A 19589-nucleotide genomic window follows, 5' to 3' on the forward strand; every position below is an offset into this window, starting at 1 on the left:
GAAGGAAGGAAGGAAGGAAGGAAGGAAGGAAGGAAGGAAGGAAGGAAGGAAGGAAGGAAGGAAGGAAGGAAGGAAGGAAGGAAGGAAGGCTACTAAAATAATTTGATTAATGTTTTTGCTGTGCATACAGTTTAATTCATTATGAAAGTTTCATGGCAAATGGAGAGTTATGCCTGCCTAGCACTCTTCAAAACCCTTCTGAGTTAAAGAAACATCCTGACAGAGGCTTACACTGATCTGATTTACATCCTCAGTCTAACTTCCATAAAGTTCAGGGACACTTTCAGTTCAAATATGAATTTTTGGTGCGGTCTCTAGTTCAGTTGCTTTTTCATAATTAAAACTGCTAGTTACTGTGCTGTGTGTGTGCTCTGTGGCTGCTGGAGAGTCCCTTGTACGTCCTTGGTATCAAGCCTGATGATCTTTGATGATTTCACCACTCAAATACGTGATTAGATTATCATGCCTTATGGTATTGCCATATCATAAAGTGTGATTTTTCTGAATGCTCTTAGGAGATAAATGAAGAGAGCAGAGAATCCACTGTAAATTATCGGTGACTGGGAAAGTCTCACAATGGCAATTTACATGACTGCTATGGTCATGAGATAACATATTTCTTTTATCTTTATTGGGTGCAGTGGATAGGAAGACCCTAAGGAGAGCCAAGGGACTTTACAATGTACACCTGGAACTTGTCAGCATTTAGAAAGAAAAGATTTACAGGTTCAGATAAGGTCAGTGCTGAAAAAATGAACTTGGCATGATGTCCCTGAGAAAATAATATTGCAGCAATGAACAATGATATTCAAGCATGCTTTCTATGCTGATTTCCCTGCCAATGAATGGAGATTGAATATATATGTCTTCCCATAATCACAGAGGGTATTTATAGCATAAATGCAATTTTATCTGAAACTGAGTTTTATCAGCTGTCCTTTAACAAACTCTGAAAGCAGACTGTGAATGAGAGAGACATAAAAACTGTCAGACCAAAACAAACCTAACAGCACAAATGATTACTGATTGGCCTTAAAGAAAGCTGAGAAAAACAATTTTAATAGCAAAAATAAGGCCCTGAAGTGCTGTAACTGCAGTGCCAAAATGATTTCCAACCACTCACAAGAATATCAGCTTTGTTTTTCCAGTGATAAATTTAGTTTTTTCCTCTTGTCCCTGTTGAACATCTTAGTGATGTTGTTGGAGAATTTTCAATTTCCACTTGAGATTTTTAAAAGCAAATAAAGTTATCTTGGCAGCCCCTGCAAGAGCTAATGCAGTGGTTGCTAGATGTGTAGAAAAGAGTTTATAGAAAAGTTGAGTTCAGCCTTGACGCTGAGCCTGTGCCATTCTCTCCCAAGTCATGCCACGGCAAGGTGACAATAAGCACCCTGCAGCCTCATGAGCATCCAGAACCTTTGCACATTAAAGGAATTTGAGGAGCTATTTTAAGGGTTTCTTCCTTTTCCCATTACAACAGCATCACCACTATGCATGACCCCCTACCCAAAAGAGGCCATTTGGCAAAACCCTTCCCCTGTAGTGACATGCTATATATGTGTAGAGTTAATGGACCATACACATGCTGTAGCCCTAGCAAGCTCCAGCAATGCCAGCCCCACTGCATTTCTACACCAGAACATTCCTGAGATGCCTGGGCTTGCTGCAAAGGCCCAGGACTTTGCTTTTCTTCATAGGTTCCTCAAGGAGTGAGCCACTTAGTGTGGCCTCTGGAGAATGCCACAGTCTTATGGAGAAAAATCTTTGGAGGACCCACTTTGGAGGCTAATGTCATGCTCCTTTGGGACCCATGACAGGTGCTGTCCTCATTGCCACGGCTTGCCAAGCTCGCTAAGTGAGTGCAGTGCTCTCCTCCTGCCCAGTGATGGTGGGAGACAGAACTGCCTGTAATGACAACCTGCAGGAAGTGTTTTATGATCCTTAAACATACAATCAATATATGAAATGTTATAATACCATACACAGTAAAGGTATGAGCTTTTAGGCCTATTGGTCTTCAGATAGTGTTTTTTTCTAGATACTGGAGCTGTGGCATATTACTCATCAAAATGGATCAACAGGAATCTGAAATTAAGACTATAATAAAGCTATTACAAACTACAGAGATTTTAGTTCCAAAAAAAATGATCAAGCTGAAATTGAAATTTGCAGAATTAAAGGAAAGGTAAAAAACTAAAGAAGTATGAGCATTTGGCAAAGAGCTAACAGACTTACAGATTACCCTTACTGCTCAGAGAATTCACTTATTTTCCTCACATAGAACACACAATACCTTATTTAGTAACATTTCAAGAAGCTTTTGAGTATATGGCATTGAGCATGATTTTTGCCATGCTTTGGCAGCATGCTATGCTGTAAAACTAAAGCATTATTAGCATGCTGCTGAGATGAAAATAAATGGAGATGGCAGTGCAAGGTGCAGCTCCTATTGCCTCCAGCTCTGCAGAGGATTCCTGCAATTATGTCATTCTCTGTTCCTCAAAGTTCAGGCATTTCTTTACAAAACTGTTCTCCTCTCCTTCTCATTTTTATTGCTCAAAGGACTGTCAGCTTCAAATATTCATGGCTCATGTTTGTGGTCCAGAGCACATGAATTGCAACACTTATCAATTTGTGGGAGAAATGATATGAATCAAGTGAAGTATTTGCACTGTGGTTTAAAGGATTATGCAAGCCATAAGCAGAGAGGCTGTCTTGGATGAGGCAGGCAATGTTTTCTGAAGCACTTTTTTATAGTATGAATTGGATAAAATCTAATAATAGACCTAGAACATTTTTTTTTATCTGATAGCTTCAAAAGTTGTTATGCAACTGATCTTTAAGTAAAACAGGTTTTATTAGCACTTAGTAAATGCCACTCATAGTGGTATTAAAAACATCAATACAAAGATCAAATAGCTATTACCAACATTGTTTATAAAAGGCTAGATTTTGGTGGATGGGTTTTTCATAAGGAAGATAATACGTATTTTGGTATGTGACAAAATTATTGGATGCTATTGTTGTTTTTGCCCAAATTTTACAAAAACAAAACAAACGTGTTTTTGACTAAAATAGTCTGTTCTAGAGTTAAAAAGAGAAGACTAAGAAAATCCAGGCCAACAGTAAAATACTTTAGAGTGAGAAGTGCCAAGTATTTCATGAAATTCACTAAAGACTTTTTAATTGCTGTTAGTCTTTATGCTGAAGTTGCTCAGAGACTCTGACGAAAATAGCATAAGACCTAAAGAGGGAGAATGGAAATAAAGAAGGAAGAGGATGCATTTCTAAATAATCATTAGGAAATGACAATATTACTCTCAGTAAGTGGACTCTTAAATAAGTACTCAGATAGGTTTTAACACACTTTGTAGAGTGTCCATGTCCACTGGGATATGAAGTAAAATCAGTGGGCTAAATTATGTTCTTATTGGAACTGGTGTAAATCCAGAATAACTCATCTCACTACATCATGGTTATTTCCAGTTTCCAGTGAGTAACCCAATAGAAACTTGTCGAACGTTCCTAGACTCTCTCTTCTGCTCCTTTATATAGAAACTACTCATAAAGAAATCCATGAGAATATCCAGGTAACGGTATGTAATCAAATATCCTTCACTAGTCAATAGCTTTAAAAAGAGAATACCAGATTTTTTTAATGCATATTTGTAAGATACCACATCACAGAATAAGAGGGATTAGTAAGTACAAACAGCCTTGAGGATCTGGAATTCCCTACCTCCAAAAAGACACCAAAAAAGGTAATACTGAGAATTTAAAAAACAGAGAAAGTCCTTGGAGGGATGGTACAGGGATGCATTCACAGGAGAAGGAAAGTGGAGAGAACTGAGCAGAGCCAGGAAGGTAGGCAAAAAAAAAAAAAAAAAAAAAAAAGGAAGAGTTTGAGAAATCAGTTTTGGCAGTTTGAGCTGGTGGGTATGTAGATGCTGGAGCAGAGGAAGCCTAATTCTGAAAATGGGAGCCACAACTTACTTCCTAGATGAACACCCGGGAACACAGCAAAGGTGTCTTTTTGTGACATGAGGGTATCTCATTGTGCTCAGTTGGAAAAATATGAAGAAAGAAAATGACAGGAACTGAAGTGAGTTATTGATTATGAACAAAGTCAACTGACAGCATATGCTTCCAAGTGCCACAAAATGCCAGCCTGCTCCTATCTGCCACTGCTAGGAGACCAGCTTGATGGTGCTAACACATTGCACTGACCTTCACTGCTGGTACAGGGCAACCGTGGGCCAAAAAGCACACGGGGAAGGAAGAGGTGCCTGCGATTCATCGCAGTTCTCCCATCTAAGTCACAGCCCGTGGGGGTTCTCCTTTGCTGCCACCCATGCCTGTGTGACTCAGTCTCAGCCGGGGCACTGCAAGCAGCTGCCAGAATCACACAACACCAAACTGACTCTTCTGGGTTAATTTTCTGCCTGCTGGACTGTCTGCTGGTTCACGCTGTGATTCTGAGTGTTGTGTATAAATCTTACAAACAAAATGCCAACTGGAGGCCTCTGAGCATGAGGAACTGGAATAAACAAAGATTCCAGAGGCAGAAGCATGCACAAGTACTGTGTGGCAATACCAGGGCTAAGTCCTGTCCTGGCCAGCTCAGGAAAGAGCTGAAGCCACCATGCTTCAAAGGAGCACCAATGCCCAGCTCACACCTTGCCACACTTCAGTAGGCTGGCTGCAGACAAGGGAACTAGCTGGGGAAAACCAAGTGGTCCCTCTACCCAGACAGCTAAACAGTTTACTGTGATGGGCAGGCTATGTTTTTATCTTACTGTGTTTCCCAGGAAAATACTGAGCCCCCGTGGGACTGACTCTTTACTGCTCTGCCCTTTGAATCATTGGCAGGCAGGGAGAGCGAAGCGAGCAGGACACATGTGAGTGAAAGCATTTTGTTCTCAGTCTTCAGAAAGTGACACTGTCACAAAGGCCAGGGATGAACCAAACCCCTAAAAACAGCATGAGGAGTGACTGCAGAGAAAGGTGGGCTCTGGTAATTGTGCCACCATGAATTGACTTCACCGTCTGCCACAGCCCAGCAAAGGTGCTTGTGGGGCCCAGGCCTGGTGGAGCTGCTCTGTGCTCCTGGAGGATTGAATCACAAGGCAGAGCCTAACCCCATGGGCAGCACGTCCTGCAAGAGGTTTATTTTAACTTGGTGAGCCTGAGCACTGGAATGCTGTGGCTGAGGCGAGGGGTTAACGCTTTCCTTCCTCGCAGCATGACGATGCAGGACACTGGTGCTACGGACCTTGCTTTTTACCTCCTGCCTCAGTAACCGGAGCAGCCAGTACGGATGGTCCTCCTTGATCTCCGGAGCTCACCCGTCCTTCGGGGCCTCCTCACTCCCTCCATGTGGGACTGTCCTGCATGTCTTATTTCTCCCCCTCTCCCTGCCTGTGCTCTAAGAAACCTTCAGAAGTGCCAGCCAGCAGAGCTGTTGCTCGCATTTCTCTAGCTGCAGTTTAACCAGCACATCTCCGAAACGGGCACTTAAGAGTTGAATGATGAACTGAAAAAAGCCTCAAGCCCTGGTAGGGATGGTGATGCCAGCTGCAGTGTCACCTCTGAGAACTGATTTTGAAGTAATGCTACTCGGAAGGGAAAAATCCTTCACTACCAGTTCCAGGAAGCAGCTGAAAACGACACGGGGAAGAAGATATTCTGGAATTTCACAAGGGTAAATCCTGTTCTCTTCTCCCTTCCTAACCATGGCAGACCCAGCTCCTGCTGCTTGCCATGTCTCTGCACTGACAGGGCTCCCCAAGCGACTAAGGGGCCTGTGCAGGCCGACACAGAAAAGTTCCTCCTAGCCCCTGCAAAGCACAGTTCTTGTGCCCACACTTTGGTTCACCACACTTTACCTTCTGAGGTAGAGTTGCCTCTCATGACCTAATGAGACGGAAAGTCTGTCTTAGTCACCAGCAAATAAATCAAAATTTATTTGCTACAATCTGCTTTTATCTGATGTTCTAAAATGTGTGCTTTAGTCAGGACTCTAAGGGCCTACTGCTGAGCAACCATGGTCACTTCTTTTAATGCAGCTTTTAAAGCTTTTGAAAGATGGTAGGATAGATCATGTTTTGTTTCATCCTGGCATTTCTTAATGTTCCTTTCTGACAGAAAAGCCACAGAGGCCAGAAATGGAAAACTCCTTGAGTAACATTACTTTTCCAAGGTCTGCTGTCACATCATGTCATCTTTCAGCTTTCTCCATTCAACATCACTTTGGCAAATGAGCAGATTGAGACAGTAACAGTGCTAGGTGGAATTCCACATTGCATTTCCTAAATGGAGTTCTTGTTTCTAAAAGTTCCAGTTCTCTTTTTAAAATCTTTTCTACATCTCTGGCCTATGCTGGGACTTTAAATAGCTTTTGTTTGAAAAGACAAGACAGTTAAAATGCAAAAGAAACTTTTTTTTTTTTTCCCCAGAATCAGAATTTTTTCAGTACAAAAGAACTAAACAGCCTGTTCAAGGCCACAGAGGAGCTTTCTGGCAGATAAAAGACTTGAACCCAGAGACTTGCTCTCTAGCTTTGTCATAAAACACTTCCTTTGTCTGAAGAAGGACTTTGAGCTCCACATTGAACCACTACAACTTTGAGCTCATCATAATCTTAGCTGAAATAAATAAATAGTTTTAAATGGATAGCTTTGAAACGAGAGACCTGTAAATATCATTTTCAACTGTTCATTATCCGTGACTTGCTTTCCCTCTGATATTTTAGTGATAAAATTAACTTTTCTATAGTTCTAATGTGAACTCATTGCTTAGTAGTATAACTTGGTCTCAGTTAGCACCACAGATCTATACCAAGCCCAGCAAATTTATTCATTAGATTTATCCTATGTTCATTAACAACGCAGCTTAGAAAAAGAGTTAGTGACAAAAAAATATCTGGAATAAACATAATGAAAAACCAAATATGTAATATATTCCTACACTCTAACCTAATTACACTGTTTGGTGCAAATACTATCAATCCAAGTGACAATTTACAAGCCAAACTCCTATTAAAGGAAAATATGAGGTGTGCTGGGAAGCACAAATCAAAGTAACTAATCCACACAGACAATACATTTAGGGGATTTAAGAGCCAAGGTGCACTAGTCCTTTATTCCTCCTTGTTTTCAATTTTGGAGACCTGCTCTGATGTTGCCGTACATTACACACAATATCTACTTATGCAACATTGGGAAGAAGCATATCTCTGGCTGTTGTCTTCTCAGCAGCCACACTGTGACTTTCAGATTTAAACACTTGTCTTGTTCTACCTTTTAAGCTAGGAGCAAGGTACATTGTCCCAGGCACCACCAGGCATTTTCCTTTCAAAGAAAGGAGACAGTGAAAGGTTAGAATACAAGAGAGAAAAGAAAGATAAATGAGTAAAAGGTGACGCCAGTTGATCTATAAAGCAAGTTCTCATTCAGTGAATTGGTCCAGCAAGAGAAAAGGGAAAAAGATCTCTCACTCCCATCCAAACATCTGAACAACACATGGCTGCTGTCCATGATCTGTTTCAGCTTGGAAGCTGGAACTGCAATCATTAGATGCATCTGGTGTCCCTGGGGAAGTTATAGAAAATACTGGCAGTGATGAAGAAATGATGGTAGGAGCCATCTGAAACAGAAATTAGCCAACCATCCTGTCTGCATTAGTGTGTGAACTTCAAGAGCAGCTTTAGGCATCTGCATGAAAGTTGAGCCCTCAAAGATATAGCATAGTGATACAATGCTACAAGGTGGAACACATCATCAATTTAGGAAAAATATAGCCATAATATGGAAAATATTGCCTCAGGCCAGCAGGAAGAACTTAAGACCTCATTACAAAAGGGGCAACAAGCAAGCATTCAACTGAAATCAATGTTAGCAAATATACACAACTCTCTGACCACATAAATGTGGTCATAACTTCCATAAATGTTAGCAAAATATGACTTGCTTAATCCTATACTGAAAATCCCTGTTAATGCTGGGGGAATTTTTTAACACTTTCTGTAGGAGAAAAACAGTGATAAAGTGCTATATTTTAGACAGGCCAATTGATGAAGAAGATGTCAAGAATCTTGCCTGTCACTTTGTCTGTCATAAGGAGCAAGATCAGTAGTCACCTCATCTCTATAAGTGCCTCTTTGGGCCTTCACATTCCTTAATTGTCTAAAGACAAAATGGAGCCAGCATCCTTTCATACTTCACAAATGGTCATTTAGTCAAAGAATTTCTATCATGGAATTGCTTTGAAAACAACACTCACTTCTTGAAAAGACATTTCAGATTTCTCCCTGACTATTCCAGAGCAGGGTCTAGTGTTCTGTTTCAGGGCCTGCTACTAATGACCATAGACCTATTCTCAACCTGAAAGCTGATAATGAGGATGGTTTTATCATAGCGCACACACGTGAAAGACATCCAAACCTCTGTTCCTGCACGTGGGGTTTTCAGAAAGAAATAAAAGCGTGGCATCCTCTTCAAGCCATCATAAAGAATTGACATCATAGATGTGGAAACAACAGGAAGTTACTTCATTTAAGAGGCAAGGTGCAAAGCTAGAGAATTACACCCCTGAGAATTTTAATATTGCGATGATTCATAAAGGCCAACATTTTTACTGCCAGCTAACTCTGTGGCTCCATCTCTCCAGAGCCTTACTAAATTATCTGCATTAGTATGTGAATCATGATGACATAACTGGTACTAACTAATTTCAGATGATATTCACAGCATAGGTGGACTACTAGTGCTAGACTCTGAAACCATATTTGTCTAACTGTTTCTGTATATGCTCTGATACAGGCCTTCCCTTCAGCTAAAAGGATGAACATGAAAATTGCAGAATGGTTGAGGTTTGAAGAGATCTCTGGAGGTTATCTAGTCCATTCCAAGCAGGATCGGACTCAACCTCAATCAAGGTGAGCTAGAGCAGGTTGTCCAGGATCACAGACAGATATCTCTTGGATGTTTTCAAGGATGAAGAGTCCACACCCTCCCTGGGCAACCTGTTCCAATGCACTGTCACCCTCAGTCAAGAAGTTTTTCCTCATACTTACATGGAACTTCCTGTGTTTCAGTTTGTGACCATAGCCTCTTGTCCTGGCACTTAGCAATTGAAGAGAGTCCAGCCCCATCCTCTCTACACTTTCCCTTCAGATACTTACACATTAAGTTCCCTCCTCAGTCTTCTCAAGGTCCAAGAGCCCCAGCTCTCTCAGCCTTTCCCTCAGAACAGAGAGGCTTCAGTCCTTTAATAGTATTTGTAGCCCTGTGATGAACTCTCTCAAATAGCTCCATATCTCTTGTTTTGGGGAGCCTTGGCACAGTACTCCAGATGTGGCCTCACCAGGGCTGAATAGAGGGACAAGATCACCTCCCTTGACCTGCTAGCAACAGCATTCCTAAGACATCCCAGGAGACCATTGGCTTTCTTGTCCACAAGGACATACTGCTGGCTCATGGTCAACTTGTTGTCCACCAGGACTTCCAAGTCCTTCACCACAGAGCTGCTTTCCAGCAGGTCAACCTGTACTGGTACATGGCGTTATTCCTTCATAAGTGCAGGACTCCATACTTGCCTTTGTTAAATTTTATGAGGTTCCTCTATGCCTGTCTCTCAAATCATCAAAAGATGATTCCCTTTTCAGACATTCCAGAAATACAGGACTATGCAGTGGCTGTCAATAGTTATAATTACAAGGTATCTGAATTTCCAGTTTATAGGAATTCTTACCTTCTTGCTCTATGACTTTTGGTTCTTAGTCTAAGGAATCTAAGCAATCACTTTTATAAACAAGGAATGGCTGTGAATGCAGAACATTATTTTTTAATCAAGCAAAACAGCAGACATGGATTGATTGACTCAGCACAGTCTCATGAAAAATGAAAATGTCTGAATCTTTAGTGTTGTAACCAGAAATGATCCTGCGCTTTCTTACACTTACTCACTTGTAGCTTTCTTGAATCCTGAAGATTTTATGTAGTCCTCAAAGATAGTCCAATCTGGATTTTCCCTCCAAGAGAGAAGATTTGGTGGTACAGAGCTAATGACACTGTACAGGTGGGGGGCACCTTGTTCACGCATGGGGGAAGCGATGAGGATGCACTCACAGTCCTTTTGGTGTTGCAACCATATGATGCTGCATCTTTTTCCCCATTGCTGCACACACACAAAGAACAGAAACAGTTTCAAGCCTTTCTGATGAATCCATGCACTTTTACCTTTTCACAAGGGTTCCACCAACTACTTTCTGTGCTAATTTCTGTAAATTCAAGGAACTGAATTTCTTATACCTGTCAAAGTCAATCTTTAGTAAATATTAATTTTTCTTCCCCAGATTTATCAAGGATCTAGCAGGGACAAGTTAGCTGAGATAGTGAACTGCTGCTTCCATGTTTACCAGTAGCCCTGCAAGGCTGAAACTGCATTCTAGAGCATTGGCTGATAAGCTAAAAGGGAAACAAGTTCAGAGAAGTAATTATTTTAATTAACACTAACTTTGCTTCACCATTATTTTAGAAAAAGCTGGAGGCAGATTTACATTGCTGTAATTGTAAATCTCGGGAAACAGCTCAACTGCCACCAAGAAAAACCTTAAAAATGTAACAGAAATAATTCCCTTTGGAATACAAACCTTGGCAGTTTTTTACTCCCTCCTAAAGGCCTTTAAAATATCAAATGTTCGTTACTTTGCAGCCCTTCAAAAATTGGCACTCACAGGTACACTGCATTTGCTAAGAAGATGAGCTCAGTCCTATCTATAAACTAGGGACTATCCAGCAAAGCAAATGACAGTATCTGTTCCAGCAAGTTGATTTTCCCAGAGGAGAAGGCCACATTTCCACCATCACCCTGCCTTGTAGCTGTTTGCTCAGCAGGGCCTCCTGACCAGTTTTCTGTATGTGAACTGTAATGTCACTGCACTCTCCATCGCAGTCACCTCTGGATAGTCTTACAGTCCTTGATTGATTGTCAGGTACAACATTTAGGTTTGGAGCTTTCTGGCATTTTGGAGGCTTATTTACTTTTTCACTCGAAAGGATATTCTTTAATTTTGTGGTCTTTAATTAATGTTGGTTTTGACTGTGTATGAAGATTACAGACCCACAGCAGCATGGCAGGTCTTAAATATATAATATATTCTCTGTAAAGAGGGAATAAGAACTTTTTTTTATTTATGGACTGACAGAGACTGCAGACTAATATGGATTAACAAAATTCAGGGAAAATTACCTTTCATTTTCTGCATCTTCATTTCTTACTTTCAGTATGATCTTGACAGGAAAATCATTTAGTCCTTGCCTCATTCCTTACATCTGTAGGTCCAAGAGGCAGCATTCAGAGAAATAAACACATATATGATGAGGTGCTACAACAGACCAGTGAGGGATAATAGGGCTCTATTCTCCGTGAGCAGATTTTTTTTCTGAGAAATACAAGAGAAGTCTGGCACACATCAAAAGGCAATATCTCCATATCCCTGAAAGGCTTTATTTAGCAGATCATCTCTCTGAGTTATGTTGCTGTCATGTAGCAGAGTACCACCTGGAATTTCTAGAGGATTTGAGAGTTTGCAGCCTTTGGGCAATTAGAATTAAATAATAATTAAAAAAAAAAAAAAAAGAAAATCCATCAATCAGAAGTTTTTATAACTCTTTCTCATTTGGTATGTTAATTTTAACCGTCCTTCCTTCAAATAATATTACTTATCAAATAATATTAGATAATATCTAACTTATAATCTTATGTATCTATAAAATAGAACTGTTTGGAGATCTCCTCCCCTTGCCCTTCCTTGCTCTGTAGTTACAGTGCAATTAGATACAGAACAGGTCTTAATACTTTTGAGGTGGAACTAAGGAAAGTGCTAAGTAAATATCCTATAGCAAAATATATAGACAAAAATCTGTCTACCCAGCCTTTTTTTTTCCCCCCCCCTCCCTTGAAAGAAAATGAAAATTATATTCTTTCCATTTGTGTTCACAAATCTACTCCCGGTCTACTCCCGATCTAAGATTTTCTGTTCTTAGATCCCCTGCACATCAAACTTCATAGCTATACCTCTTGAAAAATGAAATTTTAGCATAGGAGTAATCAAAATATTTATTCTCAGTTATTGCTGTAAGCACTGCATTATTCCCCTAGGGAAACCTTACAGGAGGAAGAATTCTGCCCGCTTACAGTAGACATTAAAGGGGGAATGTAATCCACAACTGATGCTTCTTGTTGCTTGTTTGCATTGACTGAGCACACGTCAGACCAGTGCATTTGGCAGCTAATTTGTAGCTCAAAAACAAGTCAAACAGTGGGGTGAAAACATCTCACAACAGTTAATCCTGAGATACGTGTGGTTTGTTGGTTTGCAGGCTAGGAAGGGACATCACACATGCAGACATGTATACTTTTGTTCAATGCATCAGTTCTGCATAGTAAGAAAAAGTACATTCCTCTCCATAAAATATACACAAGAAAGTATTTAAAGATGTTGAAATTCAAAGCCATAACCATCTGCTCATCACAAACATCTGCTGCTTCAAAGAAAAGGCCTATATGAAAGGCTCAGAGAGCTTCAGAGCTCAAAGGATGCATTTGCCAAGAGACTAATGGAACACATGAATATACATAAATCCCCCAAATATAAGAATCTGCTATTTTTTCCCCTGGAGTACAGTTACACCAGCTAGGTATGTGAGAGCTCCTTGCAACCCAAAAAGTAAAGTTACCTCACTTCTTACCCATCTCTGTACTCAAGATTAAATATTCTGTCACTCTCCAAACAGTCATAAAAAGTAATATTTTCTTCCTCCTTCAGCAGAGAAGTCTGTCTTTTCTGCCTTTCACACTGGCCTCCTACGTCATTCAATGTCTCCTACTGACGCACCTTCAAAACATGATGGTTTGCACCCTGCAAACTTCTTCATACAGAACCTTCCCATCCTCGTTCAGGGAGGTTATGTGCCACCTTCACAGAATCACAAAGAATCACGGAATGGTTGAGGTTGTTAATGCCTCTTAACCTCCTCTCTATTACAGAGCCCAATGTCAGAACAGTTGATTGGTCAACTGTAGTCAAAAAGACCTTTCCATTAACTTCGGTGAACAAGGGCTGTCTCAATGAGAGGCCAGTGCCCCTTTGCCTCCTGACACTGCTATTTCTACCAAGCCAGCAGGGTCCAATCAAGCTGAGACAACGACTGTTCCTCAGAGCACCTGAAAGAAGAGGCCGTTGCGGTGATACACCTGTGACAAATAAAGCTGATGACACTCTGTGGGTTTGTGCCTGGCCCAAAGACAGGGATTAGGTGCTTTGGGAAAACCCCAAGGAATGGGCATGGGCTGATAGCTCTCTGAATGGGAAGAGACCAGGAACTGTGAGGAAGGCAGATGAGTCCATTACATTTCTGTCTCAAGATAACCTCCAGCCTGGTTGGTGGAGATACTTGAGCTTTCTGGCACAGCAGCCAGTTTACATTCCCTTATCGCACTATCTACATATGGGAAGTCATCAAAAGGACAGAGACAACTCTCGTAGTCAACAAGAAAAATTTGCCTCTCTATATAGATGTCAATAGACATGTAAACTGAGTAAATAACAAGAAGGGACAGAAGAATTTGCTCTGGAATTTTTAAATTATTTCATTGTTTTAAGCTTCATGTGAAGATCGGAGAAAGTTGAATTATCCCATTTTAAACCTAAATGATTATATAAAACCTGAGCAATGTGAATATGAGCAGGATCAATTAAATTATTTTTTATAAAGCGGTCAAAATGTTTTTTTGTGTCATTTAATGTTCATGCTCAGCATATAATCTGTGACCTCTTAAACTTTATTATAAGACATATAAATTCCCACAAGACCTCGTGTTCAGCACAGTTCACAAAGCATTTTTGGTCTTAACTAATGCTGCTTTATAAACTTGCATTCTTCTCACTGTTTTACAGTTTTACTCTTTTTGCACAGGTTTTGCATTTTTCTGCCAGCTTTATATTATCCTTGAAATAGCAATTACAAGAAATTAAAGAAGTTAGACAGTTCTCCATGCCACAGATCGCAAACAGAGAACAGAAAGTGTCAGTGATCGTAAAAGTAAGGGGAGCCCAGCCGACCCACACGCAGATCCTGCTCCTCACACCACTCACAAGGAAAGCATTTCAAGAAACGCAAGTTCTTTATTTATTGCTCCTGCATGCACGCATTATTCCAGACAACACAATGAAATAAAAACAGCACTACTAGCATTAGGAAACCCATCTGAAATCTAGATTATCTAAGTTTCTTTACGAGGCAAGATTATAATATATAAAGTTTGCTTCAGCAAAATAAAGCCCTCTACTTACATGGTTTGCAAGAACTTCCAGCAGCTGGACTCTCTGAATTACAGTACATGAAGATGTTGTGCTTTCCTGAAAGCCCCCTAACTTTGGCGCTGAAGATGACACATAACCCTGTGGTGCTTCAGATTGATAAGTAATTTCCTGATTTCCCTTTCAGGGTATTCTCACACACTCCGTTATCAGTGGTGCACACTGACGGCAGAATGCAGAGCAGAAAGCACCGCAGTCGGTACGGAGGAAAGAGTTCCCTCTTAGATGAATCTAAAAAAAAAGAGCAGTCCTCGACCTCGACGACGAGAATAAATCTACTGTATCTGTTGGCTCTTTTCTGAACGCATACTTGAGCAGTAACATAAGAGCGAGCGCTGTGCGCGCGGGAACTGTGGCATGTCATGTTGCATACGGGTAGGGTATAGAGCAGCGCTTCTAATGGAGACACAGTAACACAAAACCAGGATGCATGTTTTCATTTTCAGCTTTTATTTAGTTCATATGTTTAAAAATAAAACAAAGAGGACAGGCTGCTCTATGCCATTTCACAATTCCCAAGTGGCAGCTTTTTCTGTGCTGTCCCCTCTACTTAGTTTCATTATGTTCCAAATTAGGTCACTGTTGACTTTCTATTTCAACCTTCGATTTTCTGAGAATTCTGTATTCCAGCCAGAAATTGTAACCCAGGATGATGTTTAGCATTTATGACATCATAAATACATTGAATTGCTGGTAAGCAAAATTGGGTTTTTTTTTCAGATTTTTTTTCTCCTTAAAAAAAAAATGTTTACTTCATTCTCTCTCTCCTGTGGTTTACTTAAACTTGTTAAAACCATCATAAAACAACAAGCCTTTGAAGCATAACTGTTTGAGCAAGTACTCCCTCAGTAGAACAAATACGGAACTCTGTATTTGAAAAGCAAAATAATGATGTAGGTTAAAATAGGTAAATATAAGGTTTCAGCAGAAAAGAAGCTCCCCGCTCCATTGTAAAATTCCAATTACAAATTTTGTAAGAAAAGAAACCCCATAATTTTAAACATTAGTCATTCAATTCCCAGACAGTGAGGACAGAGGGTTTTATGAGGAACATAAAAAAAATCAGTATTGTAGGGATAATAAAAGAAGTAGCAAAAAGATAAAAAAGATTGAAAATCTACATCCTCATTCATTCTGCTGTATTCAGCTGCAAAAGAGGAGAAAAGGAAAATAAACTTAGAGTCTAAAATCAAGTTTTAAAATATTGCAAATGCAATTATTATAAATGTAAAATTCCTACATTTTTAAAACATAAAGATAAAAAATACTCAAAACTTTTAACAAGAATGTCTAATTTGAGAAATTCTAGTTTTAATTAAAGAAAAAGATTTAATTATGTTTTTTATCTAGCACATAAAGTATTCTCTTTGTGTGATGATGGACTTGAACAATCCCCTACACATTTTAAATTTCTGGTGTCAGATGCTTCGGGCTTTTTTTTGTTGTTTCCCCTTTTGCAAACTCTATTGAAGACACTAAAACACATGTACCACTTCAAAGTTGTTTATCGGTAATTAAATTGCCTTTCTCAGTTGTAGCTGACTAGTAGCAACAATCTATTGTGTTGAATGAGAGAAGTCTCAATTTCAATTTAGTTTCCTTTTAGATCCATGTCCTTCCTCAAATACGGAAACTTTAACATCCACAATAAACTCATTTCAGCTCTTCTCGACTCCTACAGCTGCTTTCACCCCCCCCCCAACTTTTTCAAAACATGAGGTACTCTCAACCAGTAAATATATATATGATGAATTTCAAATTGTTAAGTTACTATTTTTAGATTCTGGTTAAAGTTCCTGTTTGGAGGTCTGGCAGTGCCTGCACCCCAGGCAAGGCAGTGTCTGCCGGAGCGGCTGGTCTGGGCAGGGGCAGCCAGGCCGGTCAATCCGGGCCGGAGCCAGAGCCGTGTGGATGGTCGGGGCCGGAGCTGCGTGGATGGTCGCAGGCCCCACACCAGCTCCCCTGGCTGGATGGTCGCAGGCCCCACACCGATGGTCGCAGGCCCCACACCAGCTCCCCCGGCCACGAAGCCACACGGCAGCCACACTTCCTGAGGCGGCCCCAGCCCCCGCACAGCCTCAGCTCCCGCTGCTGTTCCTCATGGGGACGTGAGCTCCCTTTTATGCCTCCTCTGGCTTCCTGAGCTCCCTCCTGAGCCCCGTGAGCTGCCTTTGTTGCTCCACTCTGAGAAGCTACATTTACACACATGGGTGTTACATTCCCACGTACTCTGCCGATTAATCTATACCTTTCAGGAGTAAGCTCAGTGTTTCCAGGCTTTCTGTGGGCTTGCACCGCCTTGTTTAAAATGCTACCCTCATCTCTTGGCACTGTCTCCAACAGCCAACCTTCCCGCTGCCAAAGCGAGCTCTTTGTCGCTGCAGCCCCACATACCTGCAAGAGCTGCCATCAGCTACACTGGCAGAGCAGCCCTCCTTGCTAAGCCATCAACAGGCACCTCTCTGCTTTTAGAAAATGGCTGGGATTTTTTCATTTCATTTATGATATGGAGTCCTTGCAGCATGGTTTACGTGGGCAGTGCTGGACACATGGGGCTACTCGTGCCTCACTTTGAGGGCAGGCATCCAAAGCACTCACCTGAGCACCACCTAATTACCCCAGGCACAATTCGGTGTCACTCCAGGGCCCTGGCTTGCACAGAGGATGGCACAGGGCAGCATGCGGTGCTGACAGCCCCATTCTCACAACCCCAGGCTCTGAGGTTGCTTCAAGCACATACAGCTGTGTAAGCTGGGTGCCCCGGGGCGCTGCCTTGTCCTGTGGCGAGGCACAGCCCGGCCTCACATGCTCTTCCGCCACTGGAAACGTCATCTGTTTCACGGAGGATTGTATATGTGTTCCCGGGCATGTCAGGATTTATGCAGGAGTTAAGAAAACAGGTCACAAACTAGGGGTCACAGCTAAAACTGCAGTTGTGAATGGGGAAATGGAAGCTTGGCCAAGACCCCAGAGGCTGTAATTGCACAGAAATGAATGAGACGTGTTGCCTGAAGCCTGTATAACGGTGTACCACATGAAGCAGCTTGAAATCTAGTTTTCTCTTAGAAATGCAGACCCTTACATGCCAGTTCAAGTCTTACTTTTCTTGTTTACCTTTCAAATATTTTTCAATAGATTGGGAAGGCTCCACTTCAGTAGCCTGAGGAGTACTGTTTGCTGGTACCTGACAAGGTACTGCAAGGTACCAGCAGGGGAGACTGAACTACAGAGTTCTATTTTGTTATTCCAAAATAAAAATATTCAAAATCTTTTTTTCCAGCAAAACTTTCAAATACTGCAGTTCTTCATATAACTGAAGATAATTAATGCCCTCTAAATTCTATTTTTTAAACTAAGGAACATCCATTTTCTATCCAGCTCTTCTTCTGAGACTATTATATACACACCTATATCTTTATACCACCTTATATGTTTATATGTATATGCACAACGTGCCCAGGGCATATATCACAGTGTATAAGATAATATACGCTGATCATATACCATTGCATGGTTCCTCTGAGAGCCTGAAAAATCTTAATTTGAAATATAAATATCATTGTGTCCGATATCATGCAGTACCTTAAGCTGATTTGCTGCACTTCAGAAAATGTGAGCGTCCCAAAGGTATATGTAACAGTAGCTGTTATTTCCAATGTCAGTTCACTAGACTTTTGTAAAGTCCACACCTGATTGCTCAGGTCAGATGGGGTGATGCAACATGCTCTTTATCAACAGGAACTACAAAGTTCAGTTTCACTGTTGTTTGTAAGGGCCAGAAGGACTGAAACACTGGTTCCATGGCAGCTTACATGGCATGGCAAGCAAATGTGAACTGGAGAGCATATTTCTCAATATAGTCAATTTTATTACCTTTAGATAATGCAGTCTCATCCAGAGATTAATACTATTGATTGAGAGAGTCACAGTGCCTCTGTAGAGGCACAGTGTTCTCTAAATGCATTTACACGGCTTCTAGGCTCAGCCTGGGGCCCCAGCTTGCTTTTAGTGTAGACACTGAGCTGCACTGAGTCAGTTCAGAGCACAGGTTTGAGATGTAGGTGGTGAGGTGGTTCTGCAAGCTTGGGTCCAACAACTTTGCCTCTGTTCCAGAGAACAAGTACTCACAGGGCCCCCCGGTGACTTCAGGTAGCAGCTGTCTGTTCAGTGCATGCCATAGTGCCCGTATTACTCAGGTTTTTAATTGCGAACACCAGAGCTGACCTCCCAGAAAGCAAGGAGCAGACTATATATATGATTATGATTCAGAAGCAGGTTTGCACACCTTCATCCTAGGCAATTACAAGGTCTTGGTTATTGCAGCTCATCCAATCAGTTTGAATATACTTCTATGACCTGGGATTCAAAGAATAGTACGTGTTTTGCAGATGAAGATCTAGGGTGCAGCTGTGACATTATTTGCCAGAAATCACATGGTCTGTGCAGAGTAAGAAACTGAAGACACATCTCTCAAGGGCAGCATCGTAACTACTGGCTTCTCCCATCCCCTCTGTGAGCGTTCAATAGACTTAGAGGACTGAACGTGCCCCTACTATTACTGATAATTTTCTGAGGAAAAAGGCAAAATAAGGCAACACTCTTAAGATGCTAACTGTGTAATAGGTTCCAGTGCTGAAGCTGAAAATGGGGGCAAATTAAGAAGTGGTAATGCTGTTGCTGTCATACATGTGGTGGGCAGCTGTACTATGGATCATCAAATGAATGATTCTCCTTAAAACAGAGCCCTTCTGAAAACCAGCAGTGGAATCCAAATTAGTACAAGCTGCATTTTGGAAACCAGGAAAGGTCCCCGTGATCACCACTGGCTGTCAGTGCAAATTCATATTATAATGATCAAAAACTTGGTGAAGGTGCATATTGCTATAACTTGTTTAAATTGCAGGCTTGGAAAAATATACTTAAGAAAGACATCTGGAATTTATTTTTTGTTTTGAAATTCAATTTATACATATGCTTTTGGAGAGCTTTTGCAGAACTGAAAAACAAGATATTTTGGTATTGAAAGACAAAAGCTAAAATGAAAACCTTGAAATAGAAAAAACTGCCTCTATACATGATTCTCCTACGTCAAACTCATTTAGCTCGTTGAGAGTGAAACTATTTTATGCAGAGCCTCAACAACATATATATATAAATAATATGTAGCTACACAGCTATATATTATGTCTGAAAGAAAAACAAAATA

The 19589-nt window shown here is 40.9% G+C and overlaps 1 protein-coding gene across 2 annotated transcripts in view; it reads right to left on the bottom strand.

Moving 5' to 3' along the window:
• Nucleotides 1-19589, bottom strand: part of C1QTNF7 (C1q and TNF related 7) — a 48934-nt gene that overhangs the window by 18927 nt on the left and 10418 nt on the right. Inside the window, exon 1 of one of the 2 annotated variants that reach the window (XM_026052415.1) lies at nt 14357-14374. The exons of the other annotated variant lie outside the window; for it this stretch is intronic. The gene's annotated coding sequence lies outside the window, so the exon portion shown is untranslated. Of the gene's footprint in view, nt 1-14356; nt 14375-19589 lie in introns of those variants that run through there. 2 annotated transcript variants of the gene reach the window in all.

This window comes from Nothoprocta perdicaria, unplaced genomic scaffold (assembly GCF_003342845.1).
Source record: "Nothoprocta perdicaria isolate Ctin4 unplaced genomic scaffold, notPer1 scaffold_88, whole genome shotgun sequence".
Lineage (NCBI taxonomy): Eukaryota > Metazoa > Chordata > Aves > Tinamiformes > Tinamidae > Nothoprocta > Nothoprocta perdicaria.